This window comes from Anguilla anguilla, chromosome 3, assembly GCF_013347855.1.
Source record: "Anguilla anguilla isolate fAngAng1 chromosome 3, fAngAng1.pri, whole genome shotgun sequence".
In the NCBI taxonomy this organism is placed as follows: Eukaryota; Metazoa; Chordata; class Actinopteri; order Anguilliformes; family Anguillidae; genus Anguilla; species Anguilla anguilla.
The window spans coordinates 42,265,396-42,273,815 of record NC_049203.1 but is presented as its reverse complement, the minus strand read 5'-3'; the positions used below and the strand labels follow the sequence as shown (position 1 = coordinate 42,273,815).

The 8,420-nt window shown below is 39.8% G+C and overlaps 1 long non-coding RNA gene across 1 annotated transcript; it reads left to right on the top strand.

Moving 5' to 3' along the window:
* Positions 1-476: 476 nt before the first annotated feature.
* Positions 477-5,135, top strand: LOC118224222. The gene is made up of 2 exons (XR_004764606.1): positions 477-700; positions 4,627-5,135. It is a non-coding gene; the product is annotated as an uncharacterized LOC118224222 (long non-coding RNA).
* Positions 5,136-8,420: the final 3,285 nt, after the last annotated feature.

Here is an 8,420-nt window from a genome sequence, read left to right as displayed (position 1 = left end):
GAAAAATTGATAGCTCTTTCATCTGCTTATCTGTTGGAGAAATCTTGAAGGCTGCTCAAACTTCCCTTTCTTTTGTTGAATACATACTTGGACGCTGAATGAATTTTCTTATCACAGCATTTCAGGGCTTCTGAAAACCCAGCCAACATTGAGCCTGATTCGAGCAAAACTCTGGAGACACTCTAAAATGGTTCAAATTTTACAGGCTTGCTGCAAGAGCATTTACCATCACTCACTAGCACCTGAAAAAAATATAAGGAAAATAGCAGATGTACATTTTCGGCACGTCTGCCAAATGGTTTAATAAGCTGCAAAAAAGGGCTACATTGAGGATTCAAATCACAATGTGTGATTTGTAAACTGTGTTTCAGCCTGTGTCGGTGAACCAAGTTGGCAGTTTGGAGGTGTAGCAGTTTGGCACATCTAAGAGGGCTTTTATTGAGCACCAGTGGCAGTATGTCAGCCTCCATGTGCAGGCTGGCGCTGTGTACTGTCCAAGGTAAACAGCACACAGTAGGTGGGGGCTGCTGGCAGCCATGACAGCCCTCTGGCCTGTTATTTATAGCTGTTAGCGTATGGCGGTTAATGTGTAACAAGCCCATGCTGCTTACTATTCATGCTACTTCAACAAGAAGGAATCTGGGGTGAGGCCTTGCGGTGCAGCTGCTTTCATGTGTTATCTTCATGGCGAGGGGAGAGGGTGAGTAGCCACTTTGGGAACGGGGACTGCTTCAATACACAGGCGAAAGGACAAAAGGTTATTCAGTTCAGCCTGCAGGATGGTCACATGATCCTTTCTCTTTTTTCTGTGTGGCTATTTATATACAATTCATGTAGTTTTTCAATCAACATAACCTTTAAAAAACTATTTTGTATCCCTAAAAACAAAGGGTGACTTTTTTAGTACAGGCCCCAAAACTTTGGAACAGTATGTCTCTTAGGTTTGTCACTTTTAAAGACAATTTTTTTAAAGAGTGCCATTTAGGGTTCTATTTTCTGGAATCATTGTCACATGGCACATGGGCACAGTTGTGGCACTAAAGGGGGACAGGGCATGGCTAGTGAATGCTGGTATTTTTTTGATTCATTAATAGCCAATCAAATGACTTCTTTTCATTCCCTTTAAAAGCCATGTGAATTGTGCAGGACGTACTGCCAAACTTTCGATTTTTGTAGTCTATGACTGAAATGAAAGATGAGGATAATGATATAGTAATCAGATGTTTCTCACAAGGCATTCTTTTGTGGGAAGTGCAGAGTAGGGCGTGTGGTTTACATATACTGTGGTGGCATTTTTCTTTTTTTCAAAAATTGAGTTTTAATGAATCTCATAAATAAGAGAAATATGTTCAAATTTTCTGCCATCAGAATTAAAATAAAACATTGCCTAAACTTTTACTATAGGCCTGTTTTAATTTCCCATTAAACCTGTAGCTAACTATGCTATGACCAAAAAATAATGACAACAGTATCCTGAAGTTTTATTAAACAAAATAGAACCAGGAAAGATCGGACAATGTGAGTGATCTCGTTCACAGCAGTAAAATTACTTGATGTTGCTCAAATGAAAGAAAGAAGAATTATAATGCAAGTCCATTAATTAACAACTATGGTATGACTTAACTGATGAGTTGTATTTTTGTCATGTCTTAAATACACTTATTTTGATCATTTATCTCCTGGTTCCAAATCAGCATAGGTTTGACATGTATTGCTTACTCATAGACACTGATAAGCATTGAAACAGCAAGTCTATCCCTATGCAGCATGGATGTAACATCTACATATAAAATGTAAATAGAACATACAAATAGAAGGGTATAGAAAAGGTGAAACCTGGTTTATACCGCACACATGATTAGTAACTGGTCAACAAATGAGGGAAGGCCTACAGAAAATCAAGATTTGCTGAAAAAGGTTTCCTTACTCTTACCTATTGACATGACTCCATTAACATGACGACGAAAGACAAAATAAGTGTATTTAAAACATGATGAATCCACAACTCATCCAATTCCTTTTTTGGTAATAAAATTTAAAAAAACATGACCTTCCTATTCGGGTGCGCTGAGTCTCTTCCCACTTCGGTGCACGGCAAGTCATAAAATTGTCAAATAGCTCAGGTGCGTTAAAATCCATGACAAAAATACTACTTTTACAGTGCAACAGCTCACAACATGTCATGTGCTGGCTGGAAAAACTAGCCCTTCATTTTTTTCTGTTTTTAAGTTACATATATCTTAGTTTGAAAGCCGTACATAAATTCATAATGTATCTTTGCTTTTATTGTTCTGACATTGTCTGTTTTTTATAATTATTTCAATTGATGGTATACCCTAAATGAACATTTTGAGGACACGGTTCAGACCTAGGTATTCCAAATGAGATGTCAATGTCGGGGCAACTCTGAGTGCTGTAAATCAGGCATACGAAGCTGAATATGTCAAACCTATGATTAAATAAGTGGAGGTAAAAGACTGGCTGGAGAAACAGTGACACTGTAACCCTACCATACCGGAACTGAAATCCTGCTTCTGTTGGATTATACAAGCCATTGTGTTACCGAGACATTCTCAGTTTCCTGATCCTTTGAACTCACCAGACAATTTTAGATAGACAGTTCTCCACTGGTAATTTTATATCTCCCCCCCCCCGCCCCTATTACATGTAATTGTTATCCCTCAAGGGTCCATTTTTGGTACACATCATACTGCACATACCTATAACATCCCTTTTCACTTTTACGCTGATGATATGCAGCTCTACTTGTGAACTCAGACATTTAAATGTGCTAAATGGCTGACTAAATGACATTAACTGTTTGATGGCCTGAAACTTTCTACGGCTAAAAAAAGATAAGTCAGAAGTTTTAATTCTCGGTCATAAGCTCGCAGTTTCCTTTACAGAAACTAAAACTCTCTTCCAGAAAACTTTGGACAAAAGGGCAAAAGGATCTTGATACAAGCCTAAATTTTGAGAAACACTTAAAAAGGTAAAGCTACTTCCAGATGCGAAAAAATATTTAAAATTAAGATATTTGTCCATTGGTGATATTGAGAACATTATTAATTTGTTTATTTAATCACAGTTTGACTATTGCTATTATTTTTATACTTCTGAGCCACCAAAATTTTGTTCAAAATAGCACTTGCCTTTCTGCAGTGGCTCCCAGTGGAAATGAGCTAATTTCATAACGCACTTTTAAAACAAGATTTGGGCTAACATTATTATTATTATTATTATTATTATTATTATTATTATCCCCAACTTTGAATGGCTAATTAAAAACTTGTCTCTATTAGACATCTCTGTGTTTCTCAGTTATGATTAGTTGGAAGGCACATCGCACAGCTGTTTCTCCAAGCTCTGTTTTAGGACACATAAAGTGCATGGATTATCTGTGGCTTGTAGCCTCACAGTGCAAAACCATTACCCAGGAAGGGAGGGATTCAGTCAACCGGGGAGACTGTGTCTTTCTCATCGCTTTCCAGTGAGTCAATCGGGTAATTACAGTCTGTTTGCTCAAACTGCTCATGAAGTGTCATACTCAGTCTCATGCCTGCGTGAGCTCAAATTGTGGCCTGTAGTGTGAAAAGAAGCAGAGGCTTCAGATCCTGTGTTTCGGAGGAGAGGACGTGCTTGTCCGCACTCTCACAAATTCATAGCAGAGGTTGGCAGAAAGTATGATTGTGTATTTAAAATTGGGAGAATTAAGTGAGAGAATAATTTTTTGAAATTTTTTGGGGGATGGGGGGTGAGTCCTTATCACATGGCCCATAGTTCCCCGCCATAACACTTTCAAGATTATTTTTTTCTTGATTTGGCTCTGTACTTTGGACAGTGTTTGTTTCCCAATCAGCCCTTGGAAGAGTTTTCTATAGTGCAGACGCTCTGCTTAATTAGCTATTGCCATGCTGGCATTTGTGCATACTGATGAAAATGCTGACATTTCAGTGATGGCCATTTTGTTTCTTGTGAAATCTTACCTCTTAATTATTTTGTACCATTACTGTGACACAACAAGCACAGCCAAGCACAGCAGTCGATGCACAAATGACAGCATTCAAAATGACTCTTGACTTTTCTCTTCTATTCCCTAAGGGAGTAACCCAGAAAATGAGTTAAACTCCAGCATGCAGGGGAGGACGGGGCTGTGCCGCAACACATTACATTCAGTCATGCAGTCACATCTTCCAAAATGGCGACACATTTACTGTGTAATCCCTGTACTCAAACATCCCATGAAGCTTTGCTTTATTAACCAGAACACCTGAATCAGACTCCAGTACAGAGAGATTCATTGTTTATTATTGTTCTACCAGCATCTATTACCTCCTTCATATAAAAATAAATATGGTTCTGATAACCATCCAGGTGTTATTTATGTTTCAGAAATATCCCAAATGCTGGATTAGAGAGGACATACTGAGCAGGAACAGGATTTGGGGGGGGCTGTGAGCTTTGGGGGGTGGGTGTCTGAGAGAGAAGGACTCATGGAATTTTCCACTTACCCATTAAATATTCACCACGGCTGCTCTAATGTCACTGATGCCATACTGCACACGTTAAATTGTCTCGGCTCACCAAACAATTTCCTTTTTTCTTTTCTTCTGTTTTCCTTTTCAGTTTCTCAAGGTGTTTCCATGAAGAGCCAGGCTTTGCAGTGCCTGGCCTGTGACAAGCCACTCAAGGGCTTTTGGGAAGGGAGGGGTGGAGCTCAGCTGCCAAAGCTGCAATACCACAGACAAAATGAAATCAGGAGAAAATAAGCATTCTGGGTTAGAGAACTGTGTCTGTTTATTGAAGAAGAACCACAGGACATCAAAGTTAGCATGCTTTATATTTGGGAGCTGCTGGGTTGTTTATTGCAGGGAGCTCTACAGTGTTGGTGTGAGCAGAATGCAGGTGGTGCAGGCTCCCAAAGCTTGGTTCTTTGAGCAGTGGGAGGTTCTGGGTTGACTTTTCCATAAAATCCAAGGTCATTGGACCACTTGGACCATTTTAATCCTTTCCTTTCTCTTTAAAAGCCTCTGAACTGTTGTTGCATCATTCTCTCTCCCATGGGGCGCCTCTACCTTCACATTCCCTTGTGCACCCTCACTGTAAATTTCCACAATACAATATTTCAGATCAGAGTCATGGTAAAAGCAGTTCCTGTTTCTGTAATTACCTGCTGCACCAGTAAGGCTGGGGCAGATCCTGTGATATAATCATCGCCCTGAAGAGGCTCTGGAAAATACAGTGCACTGAAACATTGAAAGAGGATTCAAAGAGAAGCATGCTGGGAAATATAATGATTTCAGCATCTTTCACACAAAAAACCATTCTGTTACATCAACAGGACTCGAAGCAAAACAAAAGAATGCCAAAAAATAACACATTTACATGCACATATGCGTGTGCACATGCATACACACATGCACACTCACTCATGAACACTCTCACACACATACACATACCCACACATATTCAAACATCTGCGCACATGTATACACATGCATACTCACAAGCACATGCACACAAACATACACGCACAAAAAAACAAATTGTCATTCTAAACTAATTTTATACTGATAAACTGTCGAAACAGTGCCATGGTTGACATCCAAGATTCGGTTGATGGTATCATATTTGACTCACCCACAACCTAAATTTAATCTAACCTAACCTCAGTTTGTCAATTGACAACACTACACTTACGAGCAAATTAAAGTCTGTGTTTAATCACTCTGTGAAATGGGATCTGACATGGAGAGGGAGAGAAAGTTTAGTGAAATTTATTCCGTTAGAATTTAAGAGACTCTATTTCACATCACATTCCAGGCCCACCAAAATAGAGAGAAAACTTGGCTTTGCAAAAACATTTTTTTTTACACAGAGGGTAGAAGGAGACCAAGGGAGACAAGGAGAAAGAGAGAGAAATAAAGAGATAGGGAGAGGGAGACAGAGAGCTGCTGCACTGCTAGAGAACAGAACAGCAGAAACCCCTTGTCTGTGACAAGCTGCTTGTGGCAGCGCTAATATAAAAGGGGCTGACCCAAGTACTTTTCCATTCGCTCCTCCAGCAGATGGGCTCCATCTTATCGCCATAGATACAGAGACGCAGAGGCAGCACTCTGCCTGCTTTGTTTCACCTATCGATCTAGCAGCGTGGTAGCCAGTCACACACCAAAAAGACAGCCCTTTTTACAGTATGCAAAGGGACCATTTACATTATTTGAGCCCATTTCCACCTGTGTGGTCATATATCCTACATAAACATCCGACCTCTACACAAACACAGACAAACCACCATACCGGTGGAGACTGATATTGAAAAAGGAAATTCAATAATCAAAATAAAACTAAATAGAATATGGAAGGGAAGAGGCAGTTTTTTTTCCAGCTACAGTACATTGCTTAGAAATTATTATAGATTGTAGAGGGTGTGTCTCCAGGGTGAGTTTAATATAACAAACAAAGATGTTTAAGTTATTCTAAGGGCAGAGGGGAAACAATGGGGAACATAGTTCCCTTTCGGTTTGACCATTTTCACCTTCCATCAGTGGCAGCGCTCAGGACAGATGTTGCATGCCTCCCTCCAGGTTCTGTACTGTTCAGCTCTCTTCCAGTGTTGAACTCCTTCCTTGATTGTTCTGTCTCTAGGAGACATGGAAGGGGCAGAACACTGTAGACAGCTTTTAGAAAGGCACATCCAACTACTGACTCTGACTGATGGTGAAGATTGTAATTGCAATTCTGAAGAGTAATTCTAGATCATGTTTTTTAGCTGTTAACATGTTTTTTACAGTACTGTGCAAAAGTCTTAGGCATCTGTAAAAAAAAAAAAAATGCTGTACAGCTAAGATGCTTTCAAAAATAATGAAATGAAAGGTTGTAAATATCGAAAAAATAATATAAAGAGCAGTAAATAGCTAAAAACTGAATAAAATCGATGTTTGGTGTGACAACCCTTTGCCTTTAAAACTACATCAATTCTCTTAGGTACACTGTCCTGCAGTTTTATAAGAAAATCGGCTGGTAGGTTGTTTCAAGCATTTTGGAGAACTTGCCACAGTTGCCAGCAGATGTTGGCTGTTTCACTTGTTTCTGGCTTTCCAGGTAATCCCAGAGACCCTTGATCAAGTTTGTTTCTGAAAAGTAGTCTATTACTTAAAGTTATAATCTCGAAGATTTCCGTTTCGTTCTCTTTGGCGGTACCAATGGCGAGAAGCGGTAATTGCAGGTGTGTTTTTGGACCTCACTTCCCATAGATCCAGCCGAATCCAACCAGTGTCACCTGTGTGACGTCGGTCAGTTGGCACCTGGGCCACGCCAACTACAACACTTACTATTTACTGAATAAAAAATCGTTGTTATAAAAGTAACATTATGTACATGCTCATTGTCTAACATTAGGCTAACTTAAGCTGTCTTTACACTGCCGAGCCGGGTTAAAATGCTGTAGCAGACCTGGGGTAGAATTAGTGATGATAAATTTCCACAAACGTTCTTTATCCACCTTTTGCCCGGTATGAACATATTTACACTGCAGAGAAGAATTCACGGGATTCGCTGTGGCTCGTGCAATTATGTATCTTGCGCACAGTAAACAGTCTTTTTCGTGAATGATTATTGTGTGATATTTTTGAAACAACTACCTTGCAAAATGTTGCCCGTGGTGTTTCTAGTTTTGGTTTTGCTAGGTAAACTGTTCGAGAATAAAGCTGAACTGGGTGTTAAATTAGCAATCAGAACAAGAAGAATAAAACAAAAACAAAGGAGATTTCATCAAAAAAGGGCATCAAGGCTGAAGGATATGAGGAAGCGTAATAAAATAATAACAACGCTAATCCATACTTCCGTATTCTTTTATTTAGTTTTCTCCGGCTTGACATCTTTACACAGAAATCAGACCTGGCTCTGCTCCACCTATACCCCGGCTTTATTCCGATCATTATAATATATTGATGCACTTCATGGCAATGTAAATAACGGTAACGTTAAGGCCAGTTCAGATCAATGATTCGCAACGAGACAAAACGGTTTTAGAATGTTGCAGCGGTGTGAACTGGAGTCCAGTCTCGTTGCAAATCATTGATCTGAACTGGCCTTTAGTTAGCCACATTGCAAAGTTGCAACAAAGTAGCATTGCATCCGAGAGACGGTTTGCGAGATCGGTACCGGTCGGTAGCGTTAGCTAGCGTTTTTTCTAAATGGTAAATGGACTGCATTTATATAGCACTTTTATCCAAAGCGCTTTACACTTGATGTCTCGTATTCACCAGAGCAATTAGGGGTCAGGTGTTTTGCTCACGGACACTTCGACATGCCCAGGGCGGGGGATTGAACCGGCAACACTCCGACTGCCAGACAAGCGCTCTTACCTCCAGAGCTATGTCGCCCCAATTATCTTTTTTTCTAATTGTTAGCTGACATTA